This window comes from Panthera onca, chromosome A2 (genome assembly GCF_046562875.1).
Source record: "Panthera onca isolate mPanOnc1 chromosome A2, mPanOnc1 haplotype 2, whole genome shotgun sequence".
Classification (NCBI taxonomy): Eukaryota; Metazoa; Chordata; class Mammalia; order Carnivora; family Felidae; genus Panthera; species Panthera onca.
The window spans coordinates 39209553-39227561 of NC_138340.1; positions in this window are offsets into that span (position 1 = coordinate 39209553).

The window sequence follows — 18009 nt, forward strand, 5'->3', positions numbered from 1 at the left end:
CATGGGAAGAGGAAGGTCTTCAACAGTGGTGGACCCATATCAATATTACCAAAAATCTGTTTACCAACACACAGCTCTGCTTTCTTCTTGGTTGTTTTTTTACCATTTGGTAACCTCTTTAAAAACAGTGGGAAGAGGCAACTTCAGATTTACATTCCATTCACTAAGTAACACCAGCAGAAACAGAGATGCTCTTTCTCAATAGTTTCATGCAAAGTCTTGGGCTTGGCTTTAATTTCTGAACTGACAGCTGTGGTCAGGACATTGGAATATGTCACTGGGCAGACTAGATCTGTGACCTCTGTGCAGTGGGGGATGATGCCATGGTGACTCACACCCAAACCATACAGGCTGGCAGTAGCTCAGGAGTGGTTCCTTAAAGGAAATTCACAGTAGGAAGGGGAAGGGATACTACACAGAGAAGCATGACCCCCTATAACACTAAAACAGACTTGTTGTTTTAAAAAGGAGAAGGGGCGCCAGGACAGGGGCGCCTGGCTGGCTCAGTCAGAAAGAACATGCAACTCTTGATCTCGGCGTTGTGAGTTCAAGCCCCATGTTGGGTGTAGACATTACTTAGATAGATAGATAGATAGATAGATAGACAGATAAAATTTTAAAAATGAGAAAGTACAGACAAGGAAAAACAAATAAACTGAACTTTTCAGTTACTCAAGGCATAAAAAGTCCATCTTTTGGGAGAGCCAATTTCTCTGATTTATAACTGAAAAAAGTTGTGGCTGATTATGTCTATAAATAAAGAGTGTTCCATGTGAGATGAAATAAGCACATTCTAACCTGTCCTTCTGTTTTTAAATGTAGGTTTCATTATTATTTAGTTATGGTGAGGCCAACAGATTAGGAGATGACCGTTATTGACATGAGAGATTTTTACTCACAGTTTCCAAGAGAAGGGTCATACCATTCCATGAGGGGCCACATGGGGAAGCACCTGGGATGGTCAGGAGGCAGAGGCAGAGGCAGCAGGGAAAACTGGGCAAGAAATTTACTCTAGTTTCTGTGGGAAGGAACACGAGAGTCAAGGTAAGCAGGCATGGAATTCGCTAGTTTGAAAAATTTCAGGAGGCTCTAGGGTATAGGGGCTGTCCTGAGTTGTCTGGTGTCTGGCTCCGGGGTGATTTACAGAAGGTGGATCCGGTAGCCCAAAGCGTTAGACTTCAGTAAAGGAGGTGGTTGGGGGTATGGGGTTTGGACTCTTTAATTTGCATATGAAAAGTGTGCCCCCAGGTGAACTGTTGAAAATCTCTAAGAATTAGCTAGTCCTGAGAGGGGTAGTCCCTCCCCAATTAGCAAGACCCTAGATACCAGAACATAAAGAATAGGAAAATATAGTTAATACACTTTTTCACTGAATGCAGCTATACAACCTGGAGAGATTGCATCAATCAGCCATTTGAGGACTCTGAAAAGGAAGCAGTAGCAAGTGGGCTGGAAAAGAAGACCAGAATTTGAAGAACCATCAAACCGGAGTTTACTCTTTTTCTCTTTCTAGTGTCTACTGGCCTGAACTCAGCACAGTCTAAAACCTGGGAGTGAACAGAGAGAGCTCGAGGAAAAGCCCTTTAGTTCTGGCTTGAAGACAGGGAAAGAGGTTTGCTGATACTTAGAAAGGGGGGAGGAAATGACTTATTTTCTTTTTCTCATTCCTTCTTGTCTTTTTTCTATTCTCCTGTACCTCATCCCACAAGCAGTCTTGGCATACTAATGGTGCTGCTGTCAGAGGCAGCACTGGAGGCCTCCAGGAGCCTAAAACTCTGAGGAAGGGAACTTTCTCTCCAACAGGAGGCCCTGTGGTCCCCAGAGATAAGGAAAACTCCTGTGGCTTTCTTACCCTAAAACTTGGCTCCAGATGTGAGCACAGCTAGGGGTTGTGCATGCCAGAGTGGGGTAAATAAAACCCCAGTTTTCTGTTCAAATCAGCAAAAAGAGGTGTTCAGGGAGCTGAAAAGTGTCAGAGACAGCCAAGAGAGAGGAGAAAGTTGCTCATGGACTCCTAGGCTAACCTCTGAGCTATGCATTCCTGATTGTGACCTAACCAACATACAGAGACTTTGGAACTGAGCTATGGAACAGACTATACCCAAGTCCCAGGCTGAGCCCTGGGTGGTGAACATCTGGAACAGATCTAAATAGCACCGTAAAAGGATTTGAAAACCGAACTGACCTTGAAACCACAACCCACAAAAAACTGGTTGGAAATTGAGGACCGAACCCAACTGGGTTGATTAACTGCTAAAACAAAAACATCAACACTCTTCATAGGATTTAAGTAAGATTCAGAGTCTCATAATATTTAAAATGTCCAGGATACAAACCAAAATTACTCTGAATGCAGAGAATCAGGGAAATTTCAACTCACATGGGAAAAGATGCCAATGCTGAGATAACACAGAGGTTAGAAATATTTGAAAAAAGGCTTTAAAGCAGCTGTTAAAGAAATGTTCCAACATTCCAACAGGAATCCTGGGCCCTCCTGAAATAAATGGAAAAATAGAAAGTCTCAGAAAGAGAAAAGAAGATACAAAGAACCAACCAAATAAAAATTTTTAGGACTGGAAAATACAATAACCGAAACAAACTCACTGGCTGAGTTCATCAGCAGAATGGAAATGACAGAGAAGTCAGCGAACATGAAGATAGATTAGGAGACAGTATATAAGTTGAACAAGAGAGAGAAAAAAGATAGAAAAATAAACAGATCCTAAGGAACCTGTGGACAATCCCAGAAGGTCTAACATGCCCATCATTATGTCTGAGAAGTGGGAAAGAATGAAGAAAACATATCTGAAGAATAACAACCTGAAAACTTCCTGAATGTGGCAAAAGGCAGAAATCTGCAGTCAAGAAGCTCAGAAAACCTCAAATAACATAAATCTAAACAAATCCCCCCTCCACACACACATAATAATAAAACTCCTGAAAACTAAAGAAAAAGAAAAAATGTTGAAAGCAAACAGAGAACAATGGACACACTACCGATAGTTATCCTATAGGAGAACAAGAATAGAAGTGGTTGCAGAATACTCATGAGAAACCAGAGTCTGGAATGAAGTATAACAATATACTTAAAGTGCAGAAGGAAAACAAATGTCAAGTCAGAATTCTATTCTACTGGAAACAGCCTTGGGAACAAGGTGAAATAAGGACATTCTCAGGTGAAAAAAAAAAAAAAAAACTAAGAGAATTCATTTCTAGCAGACCTGTTCTAAAGGAATTTCCAAGTAGTTTCTTCAGACAGAGGCAAATTATATCTGAAGGAAACCTGGAACATCAAGAATGAGGAAAGAGAAATGGAAATAGTAAATTTCTGTGTAAACATAACGGGACTTTTCTCCCATGAGTTTCTTAAAGTATGGTTGATAGTTGAAAGCAAAAATTATAACACTGTCTGATGGAGTGTTCACTGTGTGTAAATAACAAAAAACATATCATAACAAAAAAACCATATCTACTGGTAAGGTTTCTATATTTAACCTGAAATGCTAAGATACTTAAAAGTGAAAAGTTATATATATTGTAAACTCTACAGCAATCATTAAAATTACTATGCAAAGAGATACAATCATAAAAACAGAATACATATGTCCAAAGTATGCTCTCAGACCATAATGGGCTTTATCTTGAGTTATGCCAGGTTAGTTCAATATTTGAAAATCAATGTATTATTCATTGTCAAAAAAAGAAAAAGTACATGATCATACCAATTAATACAGTACAAGCATTTCACAAAATTCAATGTTCATTCATAATTAAAAACTCTCAGCAAACTACAAAAAGAAGGGACTTTTGTCAGCCCAATAAGGGACATCATTGAAAAATCTAGAGGAGGGGCACCTGGGTGGCTCAGTCGGTTAAGTATCTGACTTCAGCTCAGGTCATGATCTCGCGGTCCGTGAGTTCGAGCCCCGCGTCAGGCTCTGGGCTGATGGCTCAGAGCCTGGAGCCTTCTTCCAATTCTGTGTCTCCCTCTCTCTCTCTGTCCCTCCCCCGTTCATGCTCTGTCTCTCTCTGTCCCGAAAATAAATAAACGTTAAAAAAAAAAAAAAGAAAAATCTACAGGAAACATTACACTTAATGATAAAAGATTGAATACTTTCCTCCGAAGAATGGGAACAAGGCGGACTTCCTCTACTTCCCTTCCTATTTGACACCATACTGGAATGGTGCAAGTAAACTATCCAGTGCAAGTAAATAAAAAACAAAAAACAAAAACAGGAAAATAAACAAATAAAAGTCATCCAATTTGGAAAAGAAGAAATAAAGACAAGATGAATTTACTACGTAAATGTTAAAAAAGGATTATATTTCTATGTAACAGCAAAAAGGAATTGGAAATCAAATATTTCTAAATGCTATTTAAAGTAGCTCAGGGGTGCCTAGGTGGCTTAGTAGGTTAAGCATCTGACTTCGGCTCAGGTCATGATCTCATGGTTCATGGGTTCGAGCCCCACATTGGGCTCTGTGCTGACAGCTCAGAGCTTGGAGCCTGCTTCAGATTCTGTGTCTCCCTCTCTCTCTGCCCCTCCCCTGTTCATGCTCTCTCTCTCTCTCTCTCTCTCTCTCTCTCTCTCTCAAAAATAAAGAAACATTAAAAAAATTGAAATATAGAATAAAAGAGCTCAAAAGTGGAAATACTTAAATATAAATCCAATAAAACATGCAAAGGATCTGTGTGCTGAAAACTACAAAATGTTGATGAAAGAAATCAAAGAGGACCTCAATAAATGCAAAGACATACCATGTTCATAGGCTGGCAAATAACAAGTAAAGATGTCAAATCTCCCCAAATTTATTTATACATTTAACATAATCTCAATCAAATTCCCAACAGGATTTTTTGTAGAGATATAAGTTGATCCCAAACGGATATAAAAATGCAAAGGAACAAAAATAGCCAAAATGATTTTGAAAAAGAAGAACAGAGTTGGAGAAATCACACTTTTCAATTTTAACTTTTCTATAAAGCTTCAGTAATTGGGATCAAGATAGGATAGTATTGGCAAAAAAAAATGTAGATCAATGGGACAGAGGAGACTCTGAAAATAGACCTGATGCTATGGCCAGCCAAATGATGCCATTTTAATTGAAGTTTAATTCAAATACAATGAAATGCATAGACCTGAAGTGTGCAAACTGAAGAGAATGACCAAGTCATAAACACACATAATACACACCCAATAAAAAATATTTCCATATCCATTACTCTAGAAAGTTTCCCTGCACTAAATTTATCAATTGAGTCTGTGCTAAAAGTGCAGAGGCAATTCAATAGAAGATTGTTTTCTTAATAAATGGTGTTGAAACATTTGGACTTCATATGTGAAAAAATGATTTCCAATATAAATCTCATGTCTTATACCAAAATTAACTCAAATGAAATTACATATCTATGATTCTTTTTTAAGAAAGAGAAAGCATGTGAACAGGGGAAAAGGGCAGAGGGGGAAAGAGAGAGAGAGAGAGAGAGAGAGGGGGGGGGGGAGAGAGAATCTTAAGCAGGGTCCACACTCAGCATGTATGTAGCCTGATGGAGGGCTTGATCCCATAACCATGAGATCATGATGTGAGCCGAAATCAAGGGTCAGACAGTCAACCAACTGAGGCACTCAGGTGCCACACAAAATCATATATTTAAACTTAAGACAGAAAATTATCAAACTTTTAGAAGAAAACATAGGGGAAAACCTTTATGATTCATAACAGAAAAAGAATACATTGGGCTTCATCAGAATTAATAATTTGTTCCAGGAAAGACACTGTTAAAATAATGAAAAGGCAAGCTACAAAGTAGGAGAAAATATTTACATACCACATACCAAAGACTTGTATCCAGAATATATTAAGAACTCACAAAACTCAACAGTAAGAGAACAAACAATCCAGTTTTTAAATGAGCAAAAGATTTGAACAGACAGAGGAAATACGCATGACAAAAAAGCACATAACAAGATGTTCAACATCCTTAGCCATTAGGGAAATGCAAATTGAAAACATCATGAGCCTGTGTCTCCCTCTTTCTGACCCTCTCCCGCTCATGCGCTTTCTCTCTTCAAAAAAAATAAACATTAAAAAATTTTTTAAATAAAAAATAAAAAAACACGATGAAATGCTACTAACCACCTATTAGAAAGGGTTGAAAAAAAAAAAGATAACTGACAATGTCAAGTACCGGTGAAGACAAATTGCAACTAGAACTCTTACACATTGCTGGTGGGGGACTACAATATGGTACAGCCCTTGGAGCAAACAGGGAGGTAGTTTCTCATAAAGTGAAAAATGTGCCTACTAGTTGACTCCTGGATCCTCCTAGGTATTACCCTAGATACATGAAAACTTATATTTATGCAAAAGCCTATACACTTATGTTTATAGCAGCTTGACTCATGATTGCCCAAAACTGGAAACAGCCAAATGCTCTCCAATGGGGAAACAAACAAACTGGGTTACATTCATACGATGGAATTCTGCTCAGCAATAAAAGGAAATGGACTATGGATATAAGCAACAGCTTGGATGAATCTCAAAGACATTATGCCAAGTGAAAGAAGCCAGTCTCAAAAGATTATATACTATATACTGTAAGATTCCATTTATATAACTTTCTGGAAAAGATAAAATGCTGGTGATGGAGAGCAGATCAGTTGTTGCCAGGGACACGGGTTGGGGGAAGGGTGTGCCTACAAAAGGATATCATGAGGGAGTTTTCTCGGGTGACGGAACTGTTTTGTGTCCTGAGTGTGGTGTGGTAGTTACGTGAATCAATACATGTGTTAAAACTCACAGATGTGTAGACCCACACAAAAAGCCAATTTTACTATAATTTCATTTAGAAAGTAAAATTTTAAGAAACTTACAAAGTAAAAATGTTTCCAGTGAGACAATCAAACATATCAGGAATACAAAACTTCTCCAGAATGTGTTATTCGTAGGTAAAGCTGAAAGGGAAAATAAAATTAAAAAGAAGTAAGTATTGCCTTGAGCAGTGATTCTCAAACTTCAGTCTTTATAAGAATCATCTGGAGAATTTGTTAACATTGTTTATTCTGGACCTCACCCTATCCCTACCCTTTGAAAAATACTTGGTTGGAGCAAAAAAGGTACTAGTTGTTAAGTTACCTCAGCATGCTGTAAAATGCCTGATTAAGACCCAACTGGACTTACCGTAAATCAAAGCAGATGCTTCTGGATTCAGTTAAGTAATTAGGACAAAATTTTCCTTCAGAGAGTTTATATTTGCAGTGCTTAGGCTGGTAAATTGAGACACATAAATAAACCCTCTCCTACCAGCAGAACTAAAGCTTTTTTTCCTCCTTACAGATTAAGGCAGTTCAAATGAGATTCCTTGAGTTTTCCTAGGCAGTCACCAAAGAGCATGAGCCTTAAAAAATGAATCCATGATTAAATGACTTGCTCCAAGTTACTGATGGAAGATTAAGAGTTTGGTTGTTGTTGTTGGTTGGGTTGGTCTGGCCAGGAAGGGAGATGCAATTGCATAGAAGTAACCAAACATGGAATTTTGAATTCTGGGAAATGATGTCAAAAACATGATTTAAAAAAACTCCCTCTCTTTCCTACACTTACAGTTTGATGTTAGCCTAACTTAGTTTCAATTTTTTTTTAACGTTTATTCATTTTTGAGAGACAGAGAGAGACAGAGCACAGCCAGGGAGGGGCAGAGAAAAAGGGAGACACAGAATCTGAAGCAGACACAGAATCTGTCAGCACAGAGCCCAATGTGGGGCTTGAACCCATGAACCGTGAGATCATGACCTGAGCCGAAGTTGGACGCTTAACCGACTGAGCCACCCAGGTGCCCCTCAAATTTGTTTTTAAAGTAACTCTGAAAGGCCGCATCTAATTTTTCATGACTTTCTTAATAAGAGACAGGAAAAGTGAAATAAACTCCTAGCTTGCATACAGTTCTATTATTTCCAAAACATTCCAATTACTTTAAGTTTTGAGATGATGTGAACCAAACAGCTATCTGACTTGCCTACATTTTAGAAAGAGCGGAAAGTGAGCAGGAGTTGGTTGTTCAAGGCACTAGTTTCATGAGAGTTTCATGAACAGAGGCCTCAAAGCTCCACACATCAAAACGGCAACTGTCTTCTTCAGCTCACATGGCTGTGCTCATGCCAAGAATTTTGAACCCAAAGCCACAGGTTGACCTTCCAGAGAGGTAGGCCCAGTCTATCTGCCTCCTGCCCAAGGGAATGGCTTGGGGATTTCAAGCGACCAGAGCAGCTACACTATCACACCTTGTCTGAAATGTGTCCCTCTTTGTAGGATGAAAAAGAAGGTCCTCTGTTCTCTTTACCTTTCAGCAGAGGAAGTGGGTTTGGCTCAGCAAGGGAGGTGGATGCAGACAGGAAGGGAGGAGATGTAGGCCTGTCTTCTCGAAGTCTTGCCAACACCAAGAAGGGGAAAATGCAGGCCAGCATGCCTGTCACGAACAGCAATGCTCAAAAGTACAAAACGGGGACAGCCACTTTGAAAGATTTCTTACAAAACTTGCCATATGAGTCAGCAACTGCACTCCTTGGTATTTACCAATTTGTTGAAAACTTACGTTCATACAAAACATGTACACTAATGTTTATAGCAGCTTTAGTCACAACTGCCAAAACTTGGAAGCACCAATAATGCCCATCAATAGGTGAATGGAGAGACAAACTGTGGTACGTCCATTCAATGGAATTTTATGCAGTGATAAGAAGAGCCATCAAGCCTTGAAAAGACACAGAGGAATCTTAAATGCATAATCCTTGGTGAAAGAGTCAATTTGAAAAAAGCTACATACTATAAGTCCCTAACTACATAACATTCTGGACAAGGCAAAATTATGGAGACAGTAAAGATGATCAGTGGCTGCCAGGGGTTCAGGGAGTCAGAGGAAGGCAGGAACGGGTGGAGCAGTGAGGATTCTTTTTTTTTTTTTTTTTTTTTTAATTTTTTTTTTCCAACGTTTTTTATTTATTTTTGGGACAGAGAGAGACAGAGCATGAACGGGGGAGGGGCAGAGAGAGAGGGAGACACAGAATCGGAAACAGGCTCCAGGCTCCGAGCCATCAGCCCAGAGCCCGACGCGGGGCTCGAACTCACGGACCGCGAGATCGTGACCTGGCTGAAGTCGGACACTCAACGGACTGCGCCACCCAGGCGCCCCGGAGCACCAAGGATTCTTAGGGCAGTGAAACCTTTCTGGATGACACTGCAAACATGGAAACATGTCATTATACATTTGTCAGAGCACTTAGAATGTAAGACACCAAGAGGGAACCCTAACATAAACTACTGTGGACTTCAGCTAATGCTATGTATCAATATTGACCCCCTCAACCATAACAGATGTACCACACTAATGCAAAATGTTGATAATGGGGCAGAAGAGTTAATAATAACTGGGGGAAGGGGTTGGGGTGTGAGAGGATAGATGGGAACTCTGTACTTTCTAATCAGTTATTCTGTAAACCTAAAATTGCTTAAAAAAAAAAAAAAGCACAAAACATCTGTCAGGGGTCTCTTGCCCTGGCCAGAGCCCTGGTTGTGCCTCAAGGTCACCAGGGCCCACGGCAACATTTTGATTTGGCTTGCTTCCCTGATGGCTTGCAGCCCTGACTTTTTCAAAGCACAGTGGCACCCCAAGAACCCTTGCTGCCTGAGCCTAGCGCTGCCTGACTTTGTGCCTTCAAAATCACCCCAGGCAACAGGGGAGGCTGGGTGGCTCAGTCAGTTAAGCCTCCGACTCCTGACTTCAGCTCAGGTCCTGATCTCACTGTTGGTGGGTTCGAGCCCCACATTACGCTCTATGCTGATAGTGGGAAGCCTGCTTGGGATTCTCTCTCCTTCTCTCTCTGCCCCTCCCTTGCTCACTCTCTCTCCCTCTCAAAAATAAATACATAAACTTAAAAACAAAATCACCCCAGGTGACAGACGAACTCTGCCTATGGCAAGAATCTTTCCAGCTTCCCTCACCACTTTATCCACAATACCTGGAGCTTTTGTGTCACCAAGTGACAACTTCCTCTTCTATAAAACCAGAGTAATAACACAATCTATCTTTATGGCTGTTCTCATGCAATCGGTATTTACCAAGTACTTCCTGTGGGCCACTCACTTTGTAGGCACTTAGGGATACGGTTGTGAAAAAGAGACAAAAGTTCCCCTTGTGTGGGCCTCCATTGTAGTGAAATGGATTAGATGAGACAATGCAAGGAAGTTCTAAGCATAGTGTTTGACCCACAGCGGGTGCTCCAGAAATACCAGCCAACTGCAAAGGTGAAGGCCACTGCATCCATCAGGACAAGAGCTGTGTTTCCAGGCTTGGAGGAAATGTCTGTGCAAACACCTGCAGGCAGACTGCAGAGGCTCCAGGCTCCAGCAGGTGGCAGCAGCTGCAGACACATCCCTGGCGGCCCTGAGCCCTGGCTAAGGGGAGGAGGGATGGCCTGATGAATTCGAGGCTCAGGCTCTTATCCTCTGGATCACAACAAAAGCCTGTTCTTTCCAAGGAGTGTCTGGTGAAAACACAGCTCCTTATCTTATCGCCATCTCTTGCTTTGTCCTTTTGAAGTAGCCACTTAACCCTCTGCAGCAGGGATCCTTCTCAGCCCTGCAAGACAAACCTGAGGTTTCAACTGCTGAATTTTCCAGCTGGAACGGACTTGAGAATTCGTAGGTTCAAAGGTTTGCAAAGTCAAGTGCCTCCTGGGGCCAGGCAGTAATGAACAACTTCCAAAATCCTTCCTGGCTCCAAGGAATTGGGGGTGCTGTCACCACAAGTGTTGAGGGAGCCACATATCTGGACTTCAGTGTGACACTACCATGTTTTCAAAGCACAGTGGCACCCCCAAGAACCTGTCTGCCATCTGGATTCGCCCAAGCCCTTCAGCCTGTGACGAGTGACACCTCACTGCAGTTTCCTAAGTTGCAGGACCTCAGCAGGGCTGGAGAGGGGGTAGCTTGCTCAAGGCCAGCCAGTGAGTTGGGCATAGCCAAGAGATGAATGGAGTTCCAAATGCTGGGTCTGCCTGTGCTGCTACGCTCATAGCCACGAAGTGGTGTGTGTGTATGTGTGTGTGTGTGTGTGTGTGTGTGTGTGTGTCTGTGTGCGTGTGCATGTGTGTCTGTGTGTCTGTGAAGAAAAGCAAAAAATATGTTAAAATATGGCACGTAGCCCAAAATTGCTGTGACTGATGTAACTCCTCAGTTATAGATGATAATATCGCCACCAGGAGCAGAGGATGTTGATGGGCATTTACCATGTGCCAGGCCTGGGCCAGGATTAATGCATTTAATCCTTATAGCCTCCTGGCCATGAGGCAAATATTCTCACCATCCACATTTTATGCATGTGGAAATCAAGGACACTGAGCAATCTGCTCGGAGTCGCTAAGCTGGAAGTGACAGAACTTCCATCCTTCCTTGGCTTTGAGAAGGCAGGTGATCAAGAGAGGGCTCCCAGGGCTCATTGTAGGGAAGAGTCTGGAGGGACGGTCTCCTCAGAGGGTGGAGAGCCAGGACCCAAACCTGCTGGGGTTCTGAGAGAACGTCACCTCCCTATATAGCCTGCAGTCCTCACACCTGTCTACATGCTCAGGTACCTTCACTGCCGAAGGTGACATAATGACACAGGAAACAGAAATAGGCCTAGACCAGGAAAGCCGTGGGAGGCAGGACCAGAAAGTGGTTCTGGCCTCCTGGCTGGAACTGACCCCCAATGAGCCGTGGGGGCTCCGCTGAAGCAGTTGTCTCCAAGGAAGCTGCAGAGACTTTGGGAAGGAGGTGGGGGGAAGGCCTGTGGTCTCATGAGGCCACCACAGAATGGAGTATGGAGGTGGAGCACAAGGGAGAGGGTGGCCAGAGCCCCTTCTTTATTGATACTCCTTTGAATGTCCCCTTCTCACAATAACTAGCTGCCTCCCCTCTTGCTTCACACTCAGACACACCCTAGATATTTAGCACTTTTCTGGAGTTTTCCAGTTTGCCAGAGCCCTCAGAGTTACAATGCTATAGCTAGGCTATCCTTCCTCAGCATTAACTAGTTTATTCCTTAAGTGATCACTTAACGTCCCCAAGCCTCAGTTTTCTCATTGGCAACATGGGTGTAATGATATTTAGCTTATAGTGCAAGGCTGCTGAGAATGTCACAGGGAGGAGTCCAGTGCCTAGCATGGTGGTGATGTTAGGTGGTGACAGAGTCAACTCTGTCAGTCACTGTTATGCTTTCTCAGGACAGTCTCCTGTCCTGACCTTCCCATTCCCCGAAAACAAACACAGAAATAAAAAAATCTCTTGGTTCTGCAGTCTGGGTGGGCTTTTTCAATGAATCAAAAGCCAATCAAGAAAATGAATTCACAGAAAAAGTGTAAATGGAAAATAGTAGTTGAATGTGTTTCCCCTCCAGGGTAAGATTTGCATTTTAACAGAATTTCTCAATGCCTTAAGTTCAAAGAGCGAGGAATGGAGAGGGTTTCAAGAAGAAATTGGGTTGCTTGTACAAATGAGCAGCTAAGAGGCACTATGGTTATGATGCTGAGGGAAAGCAGGAAGCAGAAAGCAGAACACGATGCCTTGTAACTGGGAATCACCCCCTTCTCACCTCCACCTTCTATACACACACATCCCTCCCCAGTCATCTACAGTTACAGACAACTGGAGTCAGAACTAAGCTTTTTCTCCCTACACTATCATTTGCTAATATGGAAAATGGCATCATCATCATAATAGCTATGTCCTAGGGTTATTATTGTGAGGGTTAAATGAGTTAATACATGTCAAACTTTCCAAAAGTGTCCAACATCTAGGAAGCACAACGTAAGGGTTCATTGTGTTAATTACCAAGTTGGCCCTCGTTCTGAGTTCTTGCAACAGTGACGTGTAAGTGAATGTTCCTCCTTGTGTTTGAACTCATATTTGAAGATATGTATACCATATTTTTTTGAAATCTTGAAGGCCTCTCTAATGCCTTTCACGTTTTGATTCAGGGAGAACTAATAGCTTAGCTATACTCTAATAGTTAAGCATAAATCAACTTGATGTACTGGGAAAGACACAGGGGCAGATGATGATTCAGTGCTCCTGACCTTGGAGCTATGTGACCCCGGACAAAGTCAGACCTCTCTGAAACAGAAAACATTCATAGAGTCCTTTGAGGATCAAATGGCATCATAGATGTAAAAGAGTTTAAGTAGAAAGCTATTATAACTATAACTACCATGTGGACTTCTAGAAGCAAGGTCATGAATTCTATGACCATTGAACTAATTATCTCCCCCACTTCTTGCTCCAGCCCTGGAGCTCAATATTTCACAATTTGATGCTAAATTTGCTCATGCTGCTAAGACAGAATACCATAGACTGGGTGACATAAGCAACAGACTTGTATTTTTCACACTTACAGAGACAGGGAAGTCCAAGAGCAAGGTGCTGGAAAGGTAGGTTTCGTTCTGATGCCTCTTCTCTTAACTTGTAGGCAGCCACCATTTCACCAAGTGCTCATATGACCTCCTCTTTATATGTGCACTGAGAAAGCAGTGAGCTCTCTGGTGACTTTTCTCATAAGGGCACTAATCCCATCATGAGGGCCCCACCCCATGACCTTATCTATACCTAATTACTTCCCAAAGTCTCCTATCCAAACACCATCCCACTAGGGGTTAGGGATTCAACATACAAACATTCACTCCATTATATCACCCACCAGTAAATGCTGGTGGAGTGATCAGGCTGTTGGTATGTCCATTGTCCAAAGCTGGTCTGTGGAGATATTCTGGCTTAAGAATGAGAGCAAGAAAGGGGACACACACAAGCTGACATTCTTCTTGCTGATAAAGGAAGATGACAAGCCTTATTCTTGTGCTATCACATCTGGCCATGGTAGGGAACAATACGGTACCAGGGTGTCTTACTGAGAGCAAGGTATCTGGTAGCAAACAATGCCTTTGCCTCATTTTGTGGAGTTATTTGATATCTCGGCACTTCAGTGCTCTCGTCTGTAAAATGGGGACAATGATGTGTAACATCATGTTACACATCTCACAATGAGCTGGAATCATTTAGCAGAGACCATGACATGGTTCATGGCAAGTAAACGGCAGTCGTGAATCTAGGATACCTGAATGAAAGAGGGACATTAAGAGTTTTGCTGCAGGATAGAAGCTCAGAAGAGCTTAATCTGTGCTTGGATCTGAGTTGTTGGTCAAGATATTTAGCTGGTCAGTTTCCCCATTTATAGAATAACCAAACTAGAATTTCCTAAAGTGCATCTAAAGAGTATTCATCCCTTAAATGTCCTATAGGAATGCAGCCATGGCCATGAGGTTTTGGGCAAAGCTTCATTCCCTCCATCTCTGAGAGTCCCACAAGGAGTGTGCTGGAGCTGATGGTGAAGTTTTCAAAACTTCTCTAAACCAGCTATGTATTCAGTGAGGTCACACTGGTAGCCTCAAATAGTTATGCTGGGAGTATAAACTCCAGACATTGACAAATGCTCAAAATCAGGGTTATGTTTTTTCTCAGCTTGTTGGTTAGCATTTATCAGCACACCACTGACTTGAATACATGTTAGCTTATTCATATCTCCAAGGAGTTCAGTAATAAACTCACTGAACTGGTGTTTCCCAAACATTTCAAACGATTGGACCACCTAATTGACAGTGTTCAGAAAACCTTCTGGGAAACGCAGCACTAGATGATTCCATGGCCCTTTTATTCTACCATTTTCCCATTAGAGGATGCAACTACTGAGTCACTGAGCTGAGAGGGACCCCTGTGGCTTGAAGGCTCAGTTCAGTGTTCACTTCACCATGCTTACTGACAAAGAAGTATCCTTCCACAATCCCATGAGATTTCCAACTGGTGTCCTTGGCACAGGAAGGCTTCCTTTGCATTCTTCAGGTTTATGAAATGTACTGCCTGCCCAAGCCTTTGCAAGCGATGGTCCTACTGTCTAAACACTACCCCCCTTCTAGTAAATACCTCCTTATCCCTGACATGCATCTTGAGATGCATCACTTTTTGGGGGTAGAGTTAAGCCTTCAGTCAATGAGCTTCTGCTAATCCCTCAGACACTTCTGTAGTGTGCTGTTCTTTGCCTTCAGAGCACTAATCTTGTGGTAGCTGAAATGTGGCCATGAAGTCTTTTCCAATCAAATTCACTTCCAAACCCCTTGCATCCGGGCTGGACTTGTAACCTGCTCTGACACATAGAATGGGGAAGCCTCTCCCCACTCCCCCAGCATGTAGCCCTGAGACATTTACGCTCATCAGCTCAGGACAGATGGAGAAAGACTGAGGTAATGCCAGTCTAATATGAAAAATCTGATTTTGAAGGGAGAAATAGCCCTGAAAGTCAGATTATCTTGTGAGAGAAGATTTCCCAGATTCTTCTGTTCTGCCTTTGTCCACAGTTCATGATCCTAGAAGGGCAGAGATTTTAGATTCTCCTGATACCACTTCTTCATTGTGGATAAACTTATGGGAAGTTTAAATACTTTCACACAGACAGTGCAGTATCTTGCCTGTGTTAGCTTAAGCTACATGCTAGGTGAAGAATGCTGCCCAAATGAGAAGTGTATACACCAGAGGCACTTGCTTTGAATCATAAAGACCAGATTCCAGAAGGACTTACAGTCCATAAGTAGAACAGTCTTTGCTCATTAACAAAACAAATATCAGAAATGTGTTTTCACTGACAAAATAACGGGTTTTAAATGAATACATTAGATGCTATAAATGGGTTCTCATTGGATAAATCAGTGGTATTCAAGATATAGGTCTTAGCCAGAGTCTTGTAGAGATAGTTCTCTGTCCTTATATGAATAGAGTGCAAAGTCTAATGGAGACTGGAGCATGTTCTCGTAAGATGATACTGGAGATTTGATTTCTTGATGGTGCATCTAGGTTAGCATCCCAACTGCTCATGTGAATCTTCCATAATAGCTGGAGTTAAAAGGGCAGAGATCTACAACTCATGCAGCTTGCAAAAATGTTTTGTTCAAGCACTTTTATGCCTGCTTATTAAAAAATATGTTTAAATAATGTGTCTAATGTGCATGACACAGTGTGGTTGGAAACTTGCCTTCAAATGCATGAGTTGAACCCTTTGGTTGCCCTGGGTTTTGTTTTGTTTTGTTTTTGCTTTGACACTCTTTCCACATCATGGCAAAGGGAGGGAAAACTGAAGCAGAGAATGGCAATTTCATTGAGCAGATGTGATGAGACTGGAGTTAAGGCAGATATCATGGACTTAACTCCAGAGGGGTGGAAATCTGCATAGGAATCTCCCAGAATCTTTGACTGAATACCAAGTGGCATGTGCACAGGACAAGAATCCACAAAGGGAGGCAAAGGAAATTGACAGAGATGATTGTATGTGTAATTGAGAGACCACTTTGATAATTCTGGGCACTCAGTTGACACAAGAAAGACTATGCATTAGGGGAAGGGTTGCTATCAACCCAGAGTTAAGAATATACTAGACCAAACATAACAAGTATTTTTTAAAGCTTCAAAGGATCAGGCTGATCCATAAGGAAGTTAACTACCTTCCAGACAAAACCCAACGTTATTTAAAGGAAGGCAACAAAATCCAGACATTTGACAATGCATCATCCACAATGTCTAGCACATAATAACATATTATTAGATACATGAAGAAACAGGAAAATGTGAAGGAAGAACATCAGTCAATAATTGAAACAGACCAGAAAAGACAGAAGTGACAGAATTAGGAAACAAAGCTTTCTAAACTACTATTATAAATGTGGCCAAGGATATCAAAAGAAAATGTAAACATTATGAAAGAATAGACTGTGAGTCTCAATAGGGAAATGGAAACGATAAAAAGGAACCAAAATGAAATCTAAAAACTGGAAAACACAGTATTCACCATGAAATTCACTGAATGGCATTAACAGAAGGTGAGATACTACAGAAGAAAATATCAGGGATTCAAACTAATGAAACTGAAGCAGACAGAGAAAGAAAAGCTGAAATAAAAGTAACAGAACAGAGCTTTAATGACCTATGGGATAACATCAAGTCTAACAAATATTCTCAAGTTCTTGAAGTTGAGGAGAGTGAGAAATGGACAGAAAGAAAAATTTTTTTTAAGAAATGTTAGCCAAGGGGCACGTAGGTGTCTCAGTCGGTTAAGCGCCTGACTCTTGATTTCTGCTCAGGCCATGATGTCACAGTTCCTGAGTTTGAGCCTCACATCAGGTTCTCAGCTGACAATGCAAAGCCTGCTTGGAAATCTCTCTCTCCCTCTCTCTCTGCCCCTCACTTGCTCGTGATTACTCTCTCTCAAAATAAATAAACATTTTAAAAAGAAATTTTAGTCAAAATCTTTACAAGTTAGATGAAAAATATAAACCCAGAAATTCAGGAGGCTCAACCAACCTGATGGGGGATAAATGAAAAAGAAATCTACACTAAGACATGTTATGAGAAATTGGCTGGAAATCAATGATGAAAATAAAATGGTAGAAGCAGTCAAAGCAAAAAGACACGTTACATACAGAAGACTCAGAAATTGTGATTGACTTCTCATATAAAACAAAACAAATCAAAAAACTACAACATGAATCAAAAAACAGTGAGATGGCATTTTTAAGTGTGAAAGGAAAAAGTCTGTCTACCTAGAATTCTACGTCCAGTGAAAATATCCCTCACAACTGGAGAAATAAACTCATCGTCAGACTAACAAACACTAACCAAATTCATCACCAGCAGAACCTCACGAAAATGGAAGTTCTTTAGGAGAAGAAAAACAGTAACAAATGAAAATCAAAATCTACACCAAGAAATGAAGAACACTTTAAATGGTAAGTACCATTAAATAAATGTCTAACTTCTAAATAATTTCTAACTTCTTTACAACATAATTGACCATTTACAGTAAAAATAACAACAACATATAATGGATGTTATACCATGTATGTAACTAAAATATCTGACAACAATAGCAAAAAGAATGGGGGGAAA